The sequence below is a fragment of the Pogona vitticeps genome, chromosome 5, assembly GCF_051106095.1.
Source record: "Pogona vitticeps strain Pit_001003342236 chromosome 5, PviZW2.1, whole genome shotgun sequence".
NCBI classification, from domain to species: domain Eukaryota; kingdom Metazoa; phylum Chordata; class Lepidosauria; order Squamata; family Agamidae; genus Pogona; species Pogona vitticeps.
In genome coordinates, this window is record NC_135787.1 from 140,993,918 (window position 1) to 141,015,692 (window position 21,775).

Sequence of the window (21,775 nt, forward strand, 5' to 3'; positions counted from 1 at the left end):
AACAGAGGGTTTTATTCGCGATAAAAGCAGCTGAGAGCGAGGAAGCTGAGTTACCCTTCTGGGAGGGTAGAGGGGAAGTAAAATACAACCCAGAGGAGGTAAAGATCAGTCCTGCACTCACCCAAGACCAGCAGCAAGAACTAAAAATGCTGCTTAGTAAATATCAACAAGTGTTTTCCAACAAGCCGGGGATAGTGAAGGGAGTGAGGCATCGGATCCACACAGGGGATGCACCCCCGCAGGCAGTATCCCCATACCGAGTAACGGGACCCTATAGGGACAAGGTGCGGAAGGAGCTGGACGAAATGCTGAGGGAGAACATAATCGTCCCCTCTTCTAGTCCTTGGTCCTCTCCGATAGTCCTTGTGGACAAGCCTGATGGGAGCATTAGGTTTTGTGTCGATTACAGGAAATTAAACCGTGTAACCACTCCTGATGCCTACCCAATGCCCAGGCTAGACAACCTGATTGAAACCATAGGGGGTTGTCGGTTCATCTCATCATTGGACCTGGTAAAGGGATATTGGCAATTAAGAATTGATCCCAGGGATCAAGAAAAGACTGCCTTTTGCAGCCCTTTTGGTCTCTATGAGTTTCGAGTCCTGAGCTTTGGTCTCAGAAATGCACCAGCCACATTCCAAAGGCTGATGGACCAGACCTTGGCAGGGCTCAGTGACTTTACAGTGGCCTACATTGACGACATAGGGATCTTCAGTAATACCTGGGAAGATCACCTGATACACCTGGAGTTAGTGCTGCAGAGGTTAAGTGCAGCAGGGCTAACAGTAAAGGCCAGCAAGTGTCAGCTGGGTAGCCCAGAAATAAAATACTTGGGTCACATGGTAGGGGGAGGAATGATAAAACCCCTGGAGGCCAAAATAGAAGCTGTTCGTGATTGGCCTAGACCCGACACCAAGAAAAAAGTCAAATCATTTCTTGGGTTGGTGGGCTACTACAGAAAGTTCATCCCGAGGTTTAGCGAGATTGCGGCTCCGCTGACCGATCTGACGAGGAAGAAGGCTGATGACCGCATCCCGTGGACTAGCGACTGTGAGGCGGCGTTCCAGAGGTTGAAGGAGGCGTTAATCAACTATCCAGTCCTGCGGGCTCCAGACTTCGACCGGGAGTTCATCATCTACACCGACGCGTCTAACAGCGGCGTAGGAGCAGTTCTGTGCCAGGAGGATGAGAATGGTGACCAGCATCCAGTGTCCTACCTGAGTAGGAAACTTCAAAAAGGTGAGAGACATTTGGCAACCGTGGAGAAGGAGTGTTTGGCCATAGTCTACGCGATCCAGAAGGCCAAGCCTTACATCTGGGGAAGACATTTTATTCTGTGTACTGACCATTCACTATTGCAATGGTTAAAGACAATGAAAACCCACAATAGCAAACTTATGAGGTGGGCTTTAAACCTACAGGACTATGACTTTGAAGTGAAGGTGGTCAGAGGGTCAGTGAACTGTGTTGCTGACGCCTTATCAAGAAGACCTGAAGATTGAAGACGGCGAAAGAACATGGACTATATGTATATAATGATGACAAAAAGTAAAATGTACCTGTGTTTTTTTTGAACTTGGTTTGTAGGAATAAAGGTAAATTGATGTAATGTAGATGGTAAATGTTTAAATGCCTATTTGCTATGGTTAACTTAGAGTGTAAGTATAAGTAGGTATTGTATATTAATGTATAACTGTTTTTGTGTGTTTTATCAAGGTTGTTTTTTGGTGAAAAGCACGTTAGCTTTCCCCCTACAAAACAACTTATAAAGAGGGGAGGTGTTACATACAGCACTGATGTTACCTGTCTGTCATGGGTTTGGAGGGAAAGTTCCATCCTATGGGGAGTGGAAGGCGGGACATCAGGAGGAGGGGCTGTACTGTATAAATATGTGATGCCTGTGTGGTGAGAGAGAGATGCTAAGAGACACTGGGATGTGACGAAGCAGCAGCTGGGAAGAAGAAGCTGTTGTGGGAGTCTGTGTGTCAGACAGGGTACTACTGTGTGTCAGAGTACCAACCTGATAGGTTCAGGTGTCTGTTGGTTAGCCAGAACTGATAGGTTCAGGGTCTGGGCTTTAAGTTAAGGTTCTGGGTGAACCAAACTGTATGCTTGTATGAGTGAGAATAAGCCACGTTACTTTATCCTATTCACCTGATTGTTTATTTTTCCCTGTGTGTATTTAAAATAAACCTTATTCTTTTTATTGTTTAAAAATCCATCCCTGGTCTGTGTGACTTCTTATAGGGAATGGTTGGTGGCAGCTTAGTGTAACTGTGTGACACATCCCAGTAGGTCTGGGTTTGTCACAGTAACTATTCTGGAAATGCATAAAGCAAAAATGTGTGCTGCTTATATACTGCCCCATAGTGCTTAAAGCAGTCTCTGGGCAGTTTACAGTTTAACTATGGAGGCTACACATTGCCCCCTCCTGGGGACAAAATTTACCAACCTTGGAAGGATGGAAGGCTGAGTTTACCTTGAGCCGGCTACCTGTGCACAGGATCAAACTCAGGTCACGTGGAAAGTCTTCATCACGGTATTGCAGTTTTAACCACTGTGTCACGAGGCTCTAGTATATGGTAGCAAGTCCAAGTGGGTAAGCATAGAATAAAAAACCACACCAATTCCCAATCATATACGAAAAACAGACACAAGTTGGGAATTTTAATTTTGTCTAGAAATAAGAAATGCAAATTACCAAGAAGAAAATCCAATTCTGGTAAATTGGATAAAGTCCATTCCAGTAAATGGGAAAAGTCTAATTTGCAATGAGATTTCAGGTAGTGAATACTCACACATAAAATAAGAAAATTAGTTAGCCTATTCTGCTTACTCTGATGATCTAAAGACAGAATAGTTAAATCTCTGACTTTATTCAGAGTATAATTCTCACCAGCATAATACGCCAAAATTTCAAGGTACATGATCGCTCCCCCCCTTGCTCTGAGTCTTAAATCTTTTTTATGTTTTTTAATCCCTGATTTGGATGACACCACCTGTCAATCTCTGGTGTCTTTCTCCAGAGTCTTCAAGAAAACAAGTGATTCTGCAATTCTACTTTTTTCATCATAATGTGGCTGTGAATTGTAGCCCATTAAAGTTTCCAGTGACCAGTTCAGAGTGACCCTTCTCTGTCTCTTCTGATGGCCTCTTCTGGGGACTGCCAGAATTCTGGATGAGCTAGCACTAGCTTCCGTCCCATCAGCCTTTCAGATGCTCCAAGATGGATTTGGTCTTGCTCTTAGCTGCAATGCAAGAATTTCACCTAGACCTTTTAGGTCTTCTTCACTGACTCTAAATAATTTTTGATATTTATATCACTGTGATGTTGGGCAACCCATTCAAAACAGACACTGTATATCAGTGGGTCTTTAATAAGTAAGTAAGTAAGTAAGTAAGTAAGTAAGTAAGGAAGGAAGGAAGGAAGGAAGGAAGGAAGGAAGGAAGGAAGGAAGGAAGGAAGGAAGGAAGGAAGGAAGGAAGGAAGGAAGGAAGGAAGAAGGAGAGGGAGCATTACCTCAGAATGTTAGTTTCATAAATGTGGGTGCTTGTAACCTATGGATATAGTAGGGCAAATTATTGCAGTCTTGTTTCATTCATTAATGTATGATATATGTGATATATTATAATACTAAATTGTTCTATTTAAAACCATACCTGGTGAACTTGATCCCTGAAATACCTTTTTTAAAAAAAAAAAATCCCTTTGAACATTTTCAGCTTTTTTGCTAAATAATTACGAGGTATTCTCTGCAAAGGTTTGGGTTAGATAGACTAATGAAAGTAATCATGCAGATTATTTATCTTGCCTAATGCCAATCAGTTTCAATTCCATCTCCGCAGGGTAGGATTTATTCTGGACATCATCATCATTATTGCCCATATTTCAGACATACTGTACTCCATGTTTTTTGTTGTCGTCGTTCAACATATGATGATGTAAAAGAGGATTGCAGAGTCTCTACGGTGTTGCAGTTTTGGTATTGCAAAATGTCTGGCTGGTTTATGTGGGTTTTTGTTTTGTTTTGTTTTGTTAATGATCCAAACTTTTGGTTCGCCTAAACGTGGTTAGAGTAGAGTAAACCCATTGATTGAGCCAAAGCTTATGCAAATTCCACTGATTCAATTGGCCTAATTTAGCTGGAGGATACCAACTGTTATTCACACCATGGTAACAATATAATTTCTGGTCTGGGGAAAGTGGTTTTCAAAACACATGAAGAAATGTGTACAGCAGGCACTCTGTGTGTAACTTTAGCTTACAAACACTTCATTATTTCTTCTTCATTTGAGTACTCATACAAATATAAACAGAATATTCAAAGTACTATAGTCCATTTTATGGATTATACTCAGATTGAAACTAATGGAACTGAGGCAACATCACAATTAACCGTCCCATTGATTTGATAAGCCTTAAAGGCGCACTGGCCTGTAATTGCCTACACTCCATACTCTCTCTGCTATTTCACACCAAGTGTGTTGCCTGTGATGATGAATGAACTCTAGAGAGCTGGAGCCTTGATAGTAAAGCCATCATCCACTTTTTCAGGTCCTTTTTCTCTGGTTCTTTTGTCTGTTGTACATTTCTAGCTGCTGGGTTTCAGGTCCACGTCAAAACCCAAGCCAGCACTTCTACAACAGCACTGCTCAAAAACATACTAGTGATCTTACTCACGTCATAGATAAACTGTCTCACTCTCATGCTTACAGTCTGAACAATCCTATGCAGAGCCATACTATGCTCCTAAGAAGGCTCTGCTGAATTTAAGGACTTACTCCCAGATGCGAATGCATAGGATTTTGGCCCTAACCAATTTTGAAGTGGAAACATTTCAGTGATATAAGAACCATACAGGTTCAGGTACAGTAATTCCCTCCAAAACAAATTTGCATTTTAACCCTCTAGACTTGGTTCAATTGTCTTTACTTCTTTGGCCTGTATCACAAGATATTTAGCCCCATTTTATCTGCTGCCCATAAGGGCCACAAATGATTAGCAACCACAAGATTCAGCCAGATCATTTGTTTTTCAAAAATTTCAACTTCTTCAGCACCTTATTGTAGGGGTTTTCACAGGACACCAGCAAAATAACTGTTGGAGTGTTTGGCATCCTGACATGCTACCTTTTGCTGATTTGGCTCGGAGGGATCTTTCTAAACCAGGGTGACTGTCAATCTGTCCAGCCGATTGTTCCTTCTCTGCCTTTGAGTCATCATCATCATCATAACCTTTATTGGCATAAAACATACATCAAGCAGGGGTCCTCAGATAGATGGAGGGTGTATACCCTGCATGAAGCAGATCAAAAAGCTTCAATGCGGGCAGAATAAAGCATTACATATTTTCAAGGTATACAGTAGTTGTAGACCACTGCATCATGTAGATTAGGAATGCTTAATGCAAAGCTTAAATCAATAAAAAAGCTGTGGAGAGTAATAGAGCCATGACCAGATTACGTTGGGAAAGTGATTCAATTATGCCTGGGGGATGGTCTCTCTGATTTGAATTGCGGTATGTAAAAAGCGAGCAACATAGGTAGTGACATGGTTAATATTCCACTGGACTAAAAAGCAAACCTTGGCCTTATCGGAGCGTCCTTGAAAACTGGAGAGCAATGGTTCTAGAAATCTTGCTCGCAAGCTGTTGTAGAAAGGGCAGTCCAAGAGAACATGAGAAACTGTTTCGATGGCATCTTGACCGCAGGGGCATCGTCTGAGATTAAGTGGGACTCTATGGTATCTACCAAGTAGAATAGCCAACGGTAGTACGTTGAATCTTGCCAGCATAAATGCTCTTCTGTAGCAGGCGTCAGTTAGAAAGGAGAAATAGGGAGCTAAGGGGTAGGCCCAAATGACTAGGGGAACAAGTTTTCCGAGCTGCCTCGGTCAGATGTTGGAGTTGGATGTCTAATAGTCTGCATTTGATTGATTGAAGTATTGCCTGACTAGAGGACAGGTGGAATGTATCCAGGGAAATTCCTAAGGACATGATTTTTTTCTGAATCATGGTCAACCACTGGGAAGCATGGTGATCCGTCAACATCAAAAAGGTAAAAGAGTTCTGTTTGGAGTTGAATAAAAGGCGGAGCCAGAACTTGAATGTCGAAAGCCAAGCACGGGTTTCCAACAATAGCAATCCCGTTTCTATGCACATAGCGGCATAGGGGACACAGTTAGGCAATCCGAGTATTTTCCTCAGGAAGGCAGATTGTAAGCCTTCGATGGTGCGATCGAAGGCTTCAATCCATATGGGGGCACCATATAGGAGTTGGGAGCAAGATTTTGCATTGAAAGCCCTTAGAGCCATAGGGACATATCGGTTCCCTTTCAGATAGAAAAAACGGGCAATAGCCGAAGCACTAGTTCTTGCCAGTGATAGAGCGCACTTGCGGTGGGTTAGCCAGCTCCCATTGTAGAAAAAAACTGATCCCCAAGTATTTGATTGATTTGACCTGCTCAATAATGCTTCCCTGTATTGACCATGAGAGTGGTTTCCATGACTTAGAAAAAACTAAGATCTTTGTTTTCCTGGTATTCAATGTTAGATCGTTAAGATGGAGGTAAGTCATAGTTTGACATAATAAACGCTTCAGTCCAACTTGGGAGCATGACAGTACAACAGCATCATCCGCATATAGGAGGATGGGAATATGGCGGTGAGCAAGTTTAGGGGCTTGCCCATTGATTGTGTATAAGGCTGGGGCTAGATCGTTTAAAAATAATTTGGAAAGTGCTGAAGCAAGAATGCAGCCCTGTTTCACGCCTTTGCAAATTGGAATTCCCGGAGTTAAGTTCCCCTGAAGATTATACCTGACTTGGCAACTAGTGGATGAGTATAAGTTTTTAATCAGTCTGCCTTTGAGTCAAAGAGAGACACCTCTCCTGAAGCCTCTTAGTGGTCTGTTGAGGCCTGTTGCTGAGAGCAGTCATGTTTGTTCTCTGTTTGCTGTTTGATCTGTTTACACTGTAAGTAAATGAAACCTTTTATTATTTATTCTTACAAAGTCTTAGAGTGAGTTAATGAGACTGTAAGTGCCTGCTGATGAGAAAAAGGGATGGACTAATCTGAGAAACTTTTTTGCACTGAATATCCTTGAACTTCTGTGCAATCAGAGGAATTTAACCAAAAATCAAAACTCTGCAACAAGAACAACAGCAAGGTACCTAACTCCTTAATGAACTGAGCTTTGCCTTGTCTTGGAGCTGACAAGAATGTCATTTCTGCAGTGCTTCCTTTTGCTTTGCAACAAATTTGTTCGCATATTTTTGTGAAAATCAACCAAAATTCCTCACACTTCGTTTCTCTCTAAAGTGGACCTTTGGCAAGAATTCCCAGTTCACTTTGCAGGCATCTCAGCATTGAGGGTGAAGATAATACTCAAGATAGCATGATCCACTGGGGAGGGGCTAATTTAGTCTTGTTCCTGTCCCAGGAGGAAATGCCTTCTCTGAAGGTGGTGTTCAGTGAAGTAATTGCCTCTATTAACTTGAAAAGATGGATTTTCCTGAGCTGTCGCAAGAAGGAAAAAGTTAATTTTCTTTTAACCTTGCTCTGATCTCTTAATTGTCAGACCCTTGCCAATCTGATGCTCTTGGCAGTTTTAAAAACCTGCAGGTGAGATGAAAAGAAGCCCTGAATGTTAGTTATGTTTAACCATTGTCAATGGGTGTGGGTCTGAAAGTGAGGCAGTTTGAGTCCCCTATCTGTTTTTACTACACAACTTGCAAACTGCTGGTCTCTAATTCCATGGGAATTAGAGCTCAGCAGTATCTATGGCTGCTGACTCACTGCTAATACCCAGAACTCATATATAATTAAATACTAGTAAAGTAGTTGCTGTAGGGACAATAAATAATATAACTAGTAATTACAGTTACTATTTAGGCGTAATGAGTAACATCACTTACAGTAGTCAACATTGCCAGATTTAATGCAATTTTCTTTACAGTCCTAAATGGTGAGGGAAGAATTCTTTGCTTTGGCCCTAGCATTTTTGTAAATATTTCGAAAGTGCAATGTTACAATTGGCCACTAGGCAGTCACAATTTGGTCCCAAATTATGGAGGGCTTTGTAGGCAAAAACCAAAACCTTGAACTTGGTCCAGAACAGCAGAGGCAGCCACCTTGCTCCCTGTAGGGAACCGAAGGCAGCCCACAACAGATAAAACAACAGATATATGGCTAGAGAGCTGGCTGTTTGTTTTGCAACTATTTATAGTAAACTGCTGTTCAAAACTCAATTTTAAAAGCACTTTCATTTTCAGGGCTACTTTTTCTATGCCTTGCTCCAATTATTTTGATGCTCTGTATACACAAAATTTCACATCTTGACATAAACCACAGAAACAGACACAGGTAATTTCATCTTCAAGGTCAGCTCCATACATTGCTGGACCATGGCTTCCATCAGCTCTAGTTATTTGCTAAGGCTGATGGGAGTGGAAGCCCGAAAATGTCATGTTAGCCACACTTCTCCACTCCTATGATCAGATCACAGTCGAACTCTGCAAGAAGATCTTCTAAGACAGCCCCTATTTTCACTTTCAATGTATTCATCAGTTTATTTACATATTTAAAATATTTTACCCCACCTTTTCCCTTTAAAAAGATGCAAAATAGCTTACATTCTTGAAAGACAATATTTAAAGCTGAATACAATAAATATACAATGGTGGTTTACATCATTAAGGGACAATATTTAAAGCTAAGTGCAAGGAGTATAAATAGGCAACTGATATCATTAAAAGACAATATTGAAGCTAAAACAATAAGCATGCAAATACTAAAAAGGAACAAATACCACCCTTAGAGATGGTAAACACAAGTAGTACTAAAGACCCTGTCAGAGTAGTAATGCATAACAGTCCACCTAAAAGTCACTCATGTAGCAAGTCACTGAGAGAAAGCTTGTCATTGGAAGGACAGCAAAGATGGGGCCAGTCCGGTCTCCTGTGGGAGAGAGATTCAAAGTCTGGGAAAAGCAACAGAGAAGGCCATCTCCTGTGTCTCCACCTGTGAAGGTGGTGAGACTGGGAGAAAGGCCTCTCGATCCTAACACCCGACCCAGCTCATAATGGGAGATACAGTCTTGGAGGTAGCTTGGGCCCAGGCCATTTAGGGCTTTATAGATTAAAACCAGCACTATGAATTGTGCCCGAAAACCAATCGGCAGCAGTAACTGATCAGTTACTCCTCATTACCTAAAAATGCTGTAAAAGGGTCTCCTCAAATGAGAATCAACTTGACAGTATGTAGTAATAATTATTATCAACAATGTATTAAGAATAACTGCTAAAAGTAGCTGCTTAGGGTTTTTTTCTTCCTTCTGCTACTCCAGCCCTTTACTAAGACATTCCAATGTATGAAACAGTTGGATACGGTAACTAACATGCATTTGGATGAGCTGACTTAGTTTATGCATGTCTGCCTGATTTATTATGAACGGAGGGTTTTATTTTCCTGTACAACAGCTTTGAGATTTTCCACAGAAAGATTCAGCTCTGCTCTTATGCTTCTGCATTTATATGCCAGGATAACATTTGCCTTGCAGATTGTTTAAGGTTTAGGAATTCTAATTCCACTTCCTCTTACCACTCTTCAGAAACCTTTAATAAGTAGAAAAATATGTCTTCTGCACTGTATTTTTTGTTGTTGTTATTTATATATCACCAGCTGTGTGAGATGCTCTTTACAAGCAAGTATGAGATGCTGCCCTGGGGTTAAAGACTTGCTTGAGAGATGGAACTTCTCTCCAAAAGAAAAGAAAAAAGTCACTCTTCAGAGGTCTCCCTTCACTTTATTTCACTTATGGCAATATGATCTTGCTGTGTACTTTGACCTTGTGAAGTAAGGCTTCCTTCAGAACAGAGCACCAGTATGATTTGCTATACTATGCTTGTTTCTCTGCTGGAGTGGAGCCCACCATTGGTCTGACATGCCAGGATCAAGCCTGAAATGTCAAACAGTGACAACCGAGAGGAATTTGGGATGATTTGAACTTAGTAATGGGAGCAGTTAAAAAGCCATTTTGATTTGAGAAAGACAAGCAATGGCAAATGAACCATGACATGCAGTGGTTCTTTGAGACACATGGAAATGGGTTTCTTTTCTTCCTGAAAAATAAAACACACAACATTTTACAGAAAGACAGGAGACCGGAACATTACCTGCACAGGGAATATCGATGTTTAAAAGAGGGAAGCTGTTCATGAGTTGCCTCTCCCTCCAGTTTATACTTGGTTTCTTTTTTCTTTTACTTCTTACATTTTATATATTGTTATATATGATGGTAGCCGCCTAGAGTGGTTGTTCGACTAGATAGGCGGGGTATAAATGCAATAAAATAAATAAATAAATAAATAAATAAATAAATACACTTTATATTTTGATACAAATTTACTAACCTTTGCAAATGTGTTCAGATCTGGGATGAAAAGAATATTTTTTAAAAAAGAAAGAAAACAAAAATCCACAGAGGTGTCCATTAGAGCCCAAGTGTTATACAGCAAATGTGAGGAGTTGAATCAAGGTTACTTTCCTCACTTTCTTTCTTTCTTTCTTTCTTTCTTTCTTTCTTTCTTTCTTTCTTTCTTTCTTTCTTTCTTTCTTTCTTTCTTTCTTTCTTTCTTTCTTTCTTTCTTTCTTTCTTTCTTTCTTTCTTTCTTTCTTTCTTTCTGTTAGGGTTTTTGGCTACAGTAGAATACGCAGAGTTATTGAAGACACTTTACCAGTTCTTCTTGTGTTGCAAGTCAGTTGTATTTACACGTATTTACAGTTATATACAGGCAGGTATCTTAACAGCACAGCAGGAACTCTTTATACAAACTGGCAGCATGTGTGGCAGCAAGTGATAGTGGAGGAAGAGAAAAAAGCAAACACACAGTCCACTTATATACATGTACATGGCATATTTTGTCCAATCAGAAAACAGATGACTTCATGCTTTGCACCTGGTCTTCTCCTGGTTTCAAGTCATTACATCATGTCCAGAGTGATTCAGCACTCTCACATCTGTGAGCAATGGCAGCTTGTTAATGAAACACATATACAGGTTCAGGCTTATAAAATTTCTATACTCTGACACTTTCTTTCTTTCTTTCTTTCTTTCTTTCTTTCTTTCTTTCTTTCTTTCTTTCTTTAAATTTGAGAAGCTTCCCATTGGCAAATAAGTATAAAATGGTAACCTGTCTACCCAATCAATGTGCCCAGAACAAACTGGGCAGATTTTTGTTTTGGTTCATTTTTTGACCCATTCACTAAAATCTGAATTTTTTGTTATATGCAGCTTATATACATACAACTACCTAATCAGCAGTACATTATCTTTCCCGAACCCCAATGTTCAGTCTTTCCCCTTTGAGTCAATCTTAAAAAGTCAAATGGTGAGAGCTCTTCCATCTAAAATGACAGAAAGAGCAAAAGAGGAAGATCTCCTCATCTCACACACCCTTGTAGTCCCCTGGAAATTGTGATATTTTTTTTAAAGTTTTCATTCCACTCACTTGCCTCACCAACTGATTACATAAGTTGGTCTCATCTTCTTGAGAAGTGGCTTCTGTTCTTATCCTTACACACAAAGCCTTTAATTATGTCTCACTCCTTCACATTTTAAATATTAAAAAATAATAATGAAAGTTGGTGAAATAATGTTTTTAGTCTGAATTTTGGTAGCTAGTGAGTGAGGCCAAAGTGAGGCCGAAACACTATGCACAATTATCTGGGAATAAGAACTACCCAAATCACTAAATATGCTTAGTTTTAGGACGGATGTGTGAATCAAAGGATTTAGTATCTAAATCAAGAATTCGAGTTGCTCTGGAATGGAATTCTGAATACAGTGGTGCCTCGCTTAACGGGCGCTCCATTTAGCGACGAAACCGCATAGTGATTAACTTTTTGTGATCGCAAAAGCGATCGCATTGCGATGTTTCCTATGGGGTTTTATCTGTTTGCGATGATCGGTTCTCTGTTTCGCTTACCGATCATCGCAAAGCAATGATTTTTAAACAGCTGATCGGCAGTTCCAAAATGGCCACCGGGTTAAAAAAATGGCTGCCCACTGTGTTTTTGCGCTTAAGAGGCAGCGAAAATGGCCGCCGTATGGAGGATCTTCGCTTTAAGGTCAGTTTTTTGCCCATAGGAACGCATTAAACAGGTTTTAATGCCTTTCTATGGGCTTTTAAAAATTGCATAGCGACAAAATCGCTTAGCAGCGATTTTTGCTGCATGGATAAATGTCGCTATGCAAGGCACCACTGTACTCTCCTCACACACACACCCATAAAATGTTTACATCTCAATTGAATGGTGAAATGTGATGTGCTTTATTCACACACAGAATTAGTAAGAACAGGGTAAAGGAAATTCTTCCCTTAGGCCATTGAGTTATAGCAGATTGTGAAATGGATTCTTTTTTTATCTGTTAAAAGAAGAGTTGACATAATATAACAGATTTTAAAAATCTAATACAGAGGAAATGTTTCTGGATATATTTATAAGGGGTTTTCTGGCACAGTGGTTAAACAGCAAGGTTGCAGTCAAGACTCTGCTCATGATCTGAGTTTGATCCCAGTGGGCTCATGTAGCCAGCTCAAAGTTGACTCAGCTTTCTGAACTTCTGAGGCCAGTAAATTGAGTACCAAGCTTGCTGGTTGGGTAGGTGGGGATGCAATGTGTAGCTTGCATAATTAAATTGAAAACTTTCCTGCTTCTAGTGCTATGGAGTGGTGTATAAGCAGCACACTTAGCTTTGCTTTTTATTGATAATAAAAAATTATTATGAGTCATCAAGTCAATTGCAACTTGCCAAGGTTTTCTAGGCATAACTTACTCAAAAATGGCTTCCCAGTCCCTTCTTTAGGTGGCACTCTGGGTCCACCTCTCAGGAGGCCCAGTGGAGAATGGATTTTCTAACCCCTGGTACAGCCATGAAGTTATCCTGCCAGCTTCTATTTCTTGATAGGCTATCAATATATCAATTGTTTCCCACCCTGATAATTATTTTAAGTCCATATCTTTATTAAAATACTTATTTCCAAATATTTCTAGAATAGTACGTATTTGTTTAAAATATTTTTAACCTTTATTTCTCCTAAAAAGGACCCAATGTGTCTTATACTATTAAAACAGTGACTCGCAAACAATGAAACAAGTTTTGTATCCCTGAAACTAAAAAAAAGGAAGTCTTAAATGAGTAGCATTCTGCTGCTGGTGATGACATCATTTCCATTGACCATGCAAAAGTATGGAACAGGATCCTGGCCAATATGTTTAATATATTTTTGATCATAAAGTATTTATAAATGTGTTGACCATGCTGGATGGGAGATTCCATGTAATTATTACTCTTACCCAAGGAAAGTAACAACATCAAAATGAAAATCTATAATACATCCTGTTTCTAGAAGTGTGGCAGTTGTAGGCAGGGGAGTGTCTCTCCATCACCAAGAACTTTACAGACTTTTTGTTGTTGTTGTTTTGGACAGGAATAAGAAATAATCAGATCAGTTTTTTTCATTCCAAAATATACTTTTCCCCAATTGCATGCCACAGGAAGTCTTTATTTAAAAAAATCAGATTTATATTACTGGCACAGTGAAGATTTTCTCCTCGATGGTTTATACCACATTGTTTAACTTCGCACTGAATTGTTCTTAAAGTAGAGTATTTTTCTGCAATTTGATCTATATATCAAAACAGTAATTTCTGAGCAACACTCAACAATATTGTCGTGTAGTTCAAGATAAGAGATAGATATTTTATGATTTCTTGGAATGAGGTTTTACAAGGCAATCCGTCTATTGTTATTTTTCCCCCGGGCTCCCCACCTCACACTTTGTTTCACAGTCAATATGTGAACCAACCAGTGATTAAGCTCCAGTGAACACATCGGATCTTATTTCTGTGCAGAGATAGAAAGATTTGCCAGTTTCGCTTTCTGCCACAGACAGGTTTTAAAAAATAATCTCAAATAGAGGTGGGCAAAAACTGCTGATTCGGCGCAATTTGTTTTTTGGCTGAACAGTTAGTCTGTGGTTTGATGCCCCACCCCCTCCAGCGAGCACCCACTTGTTGACAATGTACCACCCCACTTCCTCTTAATGTTGCCACTGAGAGGGTGCCCACAGGAGGAGGTAGTGTGCCAAACCGCATATCAGCTGTTCAGCCAGGAAACAAACCATATCGAACCAGTGGCATGTGTCCATCTCTATTCTCAAACTCTTTCACTGAATCTTTGAAGAAATTTGGGGATTTAGGAAAAAGCTGATTAAAAAATGAATCAAACTAAATTCTGACCCATCCTTATTTCCGAGAAGGTAAGTTTTTTTTTAATTTTAATTTTTATTTTTAACAAGGGGTGACAAAAAGGGAAAAGGGAATTGAGGTTAAGAGGGAAGTGGAGAAACAATAACATACTAACATCCATTCTATACATATTGCCATATCAAAATTCCAAATTACTCTTTTTACTATTTTCTGCCTTCCAGATTTAAGTTCTCATTTCAATGTATGCTCTTCATACGCTGTCTGTTAATCCATTTATAGAATAAGTCCCATCTTTCAGTTGCCTTTTGTAAAGGACAGTCCTTCATCACGTCTGATAAAATGTCAATTTCCGCTGTTTCCTGTATCTTCTCTATGAGATCTTCTTGTTTTGGTACCGTCGGACCTTTCCAATTTTTGGCATAAAGAATTCTGGCTGCAGTGACTATGTATATAACTATATACTCCTTTGTCTTATCTATGTTATCAGGTATCATACTCAATAACAACAGTTCTGGGGTTAATGGCACCTTACAAAGCAATATTTTTTGCATTACAGCATGTACTCTTTTCCAATACTGTTTTGCTACTCTACATGACCCCACATATGATAATAGCTTCCCACATGTGCTTCACATTTCCAACACACATTTGATGCATCTGTATAAATCTTTGAAAACTTTTCTGGAGTCATATGCCACCTATAAAACATCCTGTATATATTCTCCTTTAAATTAACTGATCTTGTAAGCTTTATATTATTTTGCCATATTTTCAACCATTGATCAATATCAATATTATGCCCTATGTTTTGATTTCCAACAGATAGTTATAGATTTTCTTAGCTATTTTATCTTTTGAACCTAATAAAAACTTATCAAACATCGTTTGTTCTGAGTTGAAACCTTCTATTTTGTCTTTCATATATCTAGATTCCAGCTGTGCTCTCGACCACCAGTCTATATAAATATTGTGTGTCTCTAGCTCTTCTTTAGACCTTAATTTACCATCCTTTTAAAATAAATCTTGCTATCTTAAAAGTTTTGCTTTTGTCATGAGATTACTGTAGGTTGTGTAAAGGCCTCTATAGGTGATACCCATACAGTACAGGTGTTTTGTGATAAATTTGTTTTATAATCTTTCTCCACATTCCCAATAAAGCTCTTCTTATCATATGTAAATTAAAATGCTTTTTGCTCTTTATCCTTTTTATACCGTAGATAAGCGTGCCAGCCTAGCTGTAAATCATGTCCTTCCAAGTTGAGTAATCTATCATTTTCCAAAGTTATCCATTCTTTTATCCAATCTAAAATACAAGATCTATAATACAAAATCCAATCTGGAAGACCAAAGCCCGCCCTTTGTTTGGCATCTTGCATTGCTTTAATTTTAGTTCTTGGTTTTTTTACCTTGCCATACAAATCTCATGATTATCTTATTAAGTTCTTGGGAAAAGGTCTGTTTTAATATGATAGGAATTGTCTGAAATAATAAAATTTTTGGCAAGACACTCATTTTAATCATCACAATCCTTCCCAACAACAATAATTGTAGTTTATCCCATTTCTCCAAATTGTTCTGTATCTCCTTCATCAATTTCATATAATTATCTTTAGATAGTGTTCTCGTCTTCTTTGTAATTTGGATCCCTAAATATCGAATTCTCTTTTCCTCTTGGAAGTTCGTCTTCTCTACTAACTTCTGCCGTTCTTGTTCTCTTATATTTTTAATAAGTATTTTTGTTTTCTTTTGGTTTATTCTCATTCCTGCCATATCACCAAAGTTTTTCAACGTGGCCATCAGATCTTCTATTGAATGCACTGGATCTTCCATTATAATGACTAAGTCGTCTAAAAAGCCTGAAGTTTGTAGTTTTGGCCTTTTACTTTCAATCCTTTCAATTCCTTTTTATCTCTGATTTGTTCGGTTAATATTTCTAGAGTCAAAATAAATAGTAGTGGCGAGAGTGTGTATTTCTGAGAAAGCAAGTTAAGAATACTTGTGAAATTCTTTTTCACAAGACACTTCAATGTCTGCAAATTGTCTCTGAACAAGATTAGTGCCATTTCTCCTTGAGAAACAAAGCACACACTGGCTGTAATCCAGTAGTAAGTCACAACTAAAGTAGGCTTATTGAATCAGTGGGAATCTGTAAATCCCACTGATTCAATGGACCTACTCTAGTTGTCAGTTATGTATTTCAGTCAATGATTGATTGTTTATAAAAATGCAAACAAACGTTTAATCCATACAAAGTCTATGCAACAAAGCAGCCACCTTTGTCACTTTGTACCTTTTGTGTTATTTGTGCAATTTTGCTTAAATCGCTCAAAAATAATTCTTGTTCTCTGGTTGAGAATCCTACAAGACACTTTATCACATCCTATGATGAGAAGCATAATGTTGTAGTTTTTTGTCCTCAGTGCAGGGATTGTAGAAGCAAGGATTTACATCCCTACTTCTCAGTAAATTTGCATATAACTATCACATGGAGTTTATATAGGCTCCCTTATGCCATGTGTCATGCCATGACCGCTGCTAATGCTTGCTGGTACATTGGTACTCAACACTACCGGCAACCCTCAGTTGAACAGAGTCCTAGATGTGTGGAATACTTATACACAAGCAGCTGCTCACACTAAGAGAAGCTTTACAAACATTTCTGTTCAATATATACTTGTTGGAGATCTAGGCTAGGAAATTCAGCTCTAGTCTCTCTTGCAGAGATTAATTCTACATATTGAGCAATGTGTTAATAGGCTTTAAACCACAAAGTATAGAACTTGCTGGGTCAGTAGACTCACTATAGTAGGAGCCTTTATATTTATAACATAAGGGAGATCTATATAGGTCTAGGAGCCAATTTTTGGGGGCCACCCTCACTGCCAGAATAGAAATTTGTGTAGCATGGCAATGATCATCAAACCATCCAGATGTAGCAGCAAAAGGAGAGGCCCCAGACATGCTACAAAAGATGGCCCTCGGAATCACTTACAGGTCATATGTTGCTCACCCCTTTCGTAATAGAAAGAGAGGCTTGCAGGCAGTGTCTAGTTTCAGAATTTTATCCAATTTTCGCAAAGGTCCTGATGTGCCTATTTGGTGAGCTTGATGACTCACGGTACTTAAACAGGCTTCAGTTAAAGAAGATTGAAGCAGATAATTGTGCAACATTCACAGCTCTGGACTCACTTGGGGAAAATAAGGAACTAATCAGAGAATTCTCATCTGGGTAGTAATTGCTCCTGCTGGATTCCACATTTACCATTTCAAAATATGCCCCCGTACTATTAAGCAAAGCTAGAAGATTAGCCCAGGCAAAATTGAAGTGGATGTGCTTCTTACTGTTCGGATGAAGATGGAGCAATAGAACATTGTAAACAGTTACATGTAGACAGACTTGTTCAAATTACAGTGAAGAATCATATTATAACTGGCAGATTCTGGAGTTATAGTCATAGAATCATAGAAAATTGAGTAGGAAGGGGCTCTAAGACCATCAAGGTAATCACCAGCTCCCTGCTCAGTGCATGAATCCAAATCAAAGCAGATCTGACAGATGGTTGGCCATTTTCTCTTAAGGCCTCCAGCACTGAAGTGCCAACCACCCCCCAAGGTAATTGGTTCCATTGTCGTATTGCTCTAACAGTTAAGAAGGGTTTTTTTTTTTTCATCCAAAATCTAGTTTCTGGTAGCTTGAGCCTATTATTACATGGCCTGCTTTCTGGGATGATTGAGAAGAGATCCTGCCCTTTAATAATCCCTGTTGCTCTGCTCTGAACTTGCTGCAGTTTATTGGCATCCTTCTTAAAGTCTGGTTTCCAGAACTGGACACAGTACTCTAGATCAGTGGTCCCCAACCTTGGGCCTCCAGATGTTCATGGACTACAACTCCCAGAAGACTTCACCACCACCTCTGCTGGCCAGGATTTCTGGGAGTTGAAGTCCAAGAACATCTGGAGGCCCAAGGTTGGGGACCACTACTCTAGATGAGACCTAACCAGTGCTGAATAGAGAGGGACTAGTACTTCATGGGATTTGGAGACTATAGTTCTCTTAATGCAGTTTAAAATAGCATTTCTCTTTTTTTGCAGCCACATTGCACTGTTGGCCCAAATTCAGCTTGTGATCAACAACAATTTCAGCATCTTTCTCACTCATAGTATTACAGAGCCAAGTATCCCCCACCTTGTAACTAGAAGACCAACTTTTCTCAGGTTTGTTCCCACACTGGAGAAAGATTTTAGCAGGGTATCCAAACTGAATCTCTTTTTCCAACTATAATGTTTTTCTCTTGTTCCTCACAGTGAGAAATGTAAGCAGCCCTGGGGTGCTTCTTCACTAATCAGAGCATTACAATTTCATTTGCCTACAAGTCTCAATGCCGAATTTTTATTCTTTCTTTTTATTCAAAGTTACACCGGTACTGACCTGGCAAACTTGACTTCAGAGAGTGAGGTTTCATACTGCTTTTAACAACTTTCTGTCAGTTTCTACCCACTCTTTCTTTCAGTTTCTACTTACCACTTCTTTCCCTGATCTGCAAGCCTTGCCAGGGCCCAGATGAAAATGACTAGCCTAGTCAATATTTCTTCTCATTTTAAGCAACTTGTTGGTTTCCCTCATCTGAAAATCTAGCTGGAACAGATTACATTGTCAAGCTAGCTATTCAGTTTTGAAAGACTGAGAGCCCGATTTCAGTGGATTTAAAAAACTTACATGATTTCTTTACAATATCTAGGATATTATTTTGTAAGTTCATGTAAGTAAAATATATAGTAATTTATATTTAAGCCTGAATTCAATTGTACATGTGAATTCTCCTGTTTCCAACAGGACTGATGGCCCCTTCTATCTCCTGTGGCCACCTGTACTTCCCAAAAACATATTGAGAAATCCTGTGGAGAGGATTTGTGGACACCATGTATGGTTTAGTAGAAGGAAGAAGGAATTCCCTATTTTGCTAGCTTTAGAATAGATAATGAAAGCAGACAGTTGGATTTTAGTCTTAGAGTTCATGTCCAGTTATATGCTCACATCAGCCTTAACTCTTAACCCCATTCTTGAGGTTATGTTTAGAAACCACATCAATAAGCCTCTGTGCTCATTGTATTCTATCCCTTGGTTTCGTTCAGAAGAGCCTTTCCTTTACAACAAACGGTCTTCTCATTATAGCAATCTCAACTATAGAGGAAACCCATAGAGTAATCACTCAAGGAGGAAAATTGACTATTGCATAAGGCCCAGCAATTCATTTGAACAAACTGCATGTAACCATTTTTAATTGACACTTTACCCATTCTAAACAGCAATTCTCTCTTCACAATTCTTCTTTATTTTGATATTCAAGGTTCATATTAAATGGCTGTTTATTCGGATTAGTATTTTTCTCCCTAAGTGCATTTTGATCTGGGTAATGTAGAGGAGCTCAGATATATAAAATTAGGTGGTACTCGTATGTACCTGTTCATTGTCAGAATAATATAGTACAATGGGGATGGGCGAGCATACAAGCCAGGGCTACTCTTAAAATGTCATTGTTTTTAAAAGTTGCAAAAAAAATTTAGGCAGACTGCCTACATTTCTCTTTTTCTGCTGCGTGTAACTAACTGGGGAATTTTTATTTGTTCTCTCACTAACCATGCAGATATCTTATTCTTCTCAACAGTTTTTATAGGGTTTCTGCTGCCACAGGCCAACTTCCTTCTGCTTTTTGACTACTATGACTGTTATATGACATTGGCTTAGTTTTACATAGTCATCGTCTGCCATACTCTGCATTTATGAAAATATAGACCACCATAATCCCAAAACAGTCTGTTCAAACTGTTCAAGATGACCCAGGGGCAAGAGAAGAGAAGAGAAGAGAAGAGAAGAGAAGAGAAGAGAAGAGAAGAGAAGTACTGTACTTGTTCCACAAATACTTCTAAACAGCTTGTGAACTGGTTATTTAAAATGATTGATCTTGTTCTGTCATCTGAAGCTTGAGAGGGATTATCTTGGACAGACCCATTTTTATGGCACATGAATACGTGAAGCATGTTTGGCAGGAACATGAGAAAGGGCCTGCACAATAGCTGTGCCCATGTACAATTTCATTTTTATGGAAAACCACTTTTTTATTGCTTTCTGCAAACAGTTGAATTTCAGATGGTCCTGTGGCCTGTTCCACTGAACATGTTTTGAGGCTACTGCTCATAACACAGTAGGTCTAAATAGTAATACTGTAATTACATGCCATCAAATCTGTTCTGATTTAGGGTAGAATATGTCTGTGACAATAATTCATGAGGTAAACAGAGAGCAAAACTTTTTTTTTCAGTTGGCTTGGCCACTAGTTTTATCTGTTGTCGTTACATCTATCTATTTTGTATGCTTATTTTATTACAGCTTGACACCGGGGACATTTAGTTCAGAAACTTGGTATATAAATTAAGTAATAAATAATTCATTTTTCCCTACAGTGTATGACCAGCTACCTCCTCTTAGAAGAAAGGCATTGAAAGGCATTAGGTTTTGAACTAAGTGGAGGATTCAGATGCACAGCTGATACGAGTACCAGCATTTCTATTAGTAACTCATTATTAAAGAAGAACACTTTTCTGGCTTAGCAATAACTCTAGATACTGACAGTGGAATATACCGTATGCTATTAGAAAATAACAGCCCTCAAGTTGCTCTGCCTCCTCTGTTATGTTTTGGATTCACTGTGCTACACATTTTCCCATCAGCAGCAGTCAATGGGGAAGTGGGGATAGAGAAACCAATGGAATTATTGTCTTCGAGATAGATAGCTCACTGAGTTGGAACAAGAGTGGGGAGTTTGATTCCCCAGTGTGCCTCCTGGGAGAAGATCCAGCCTCTTGAGCTTGATTTGATCTATAGCTGCATAGCATTTAAACACATGTAGCAAAGTGGAATTCTGCAAAGCTAGCTTTGATCCTAATGCCAGACAAATGGCAATTGGGATTTCATAGGCTTGCAAAGTTTTTAATCTTGTACATTTGGGGATGAAATCATGCACGTCTGATCCTCCATGGTATTGTTTCATTCTTCTGTCAGACTGACTCCATTAAAATTAAAGGAGCTGGTTCCTGTGCACTTTTTGTGATTTAGGCAAGACTCAGAGCTATTAGTAGGTGGGAAACACTTTTTTGTTCTGAAGCTGCAAGTTTATCATTGTCACATGCATTGTAGGTGCATTATATCCATGGAAGTTAAAATTAATGAGAAAACTACAGAAAAATTTATTGATGTAAATTGAATGAACAATTGAATGCCCCATAGTGCACACATTCTCTAGGTGTATCCGTGAAGAGTCTCTGTCATCCAGGTGTGGTGATCTGGAAGTTGAATCATGGCAACTGGAAGGTGGTTCGCAACATGTTAAAATCACATATCTAAAAAGAAAAAAAAATCACATGCAATAAATACCATAAAATAGATAAAACCCTGTCCCTAGCTGAAAACAAACACACCTATTTCTAAATAGAACTGAACAAATTA

General features: G+C 39.1%; 1 long non-coding RNA gene across 1 annotated transcript in view; it reads right to left on the reverse strand.

Moving 5' to 3' along the window:
- Positions 1–14,327: 14,327 nt before the first annotated feature.
- Positions 14,328–21,775, reverse strand: part of LOC144583322 (uncharacterized) — a 28,066-nt gene continuing 20,618 nt past the window's right edge. Inside the window, exon 3 of the long non-coding RNA XR_013537046.1 lies at positions 14,328–21,669. This is a non-coding gene — a long non-coding RNA (uncharacterized LOC144583322). The remainder of the gene's footprint in view (positions 21,670–21,775) is intronic.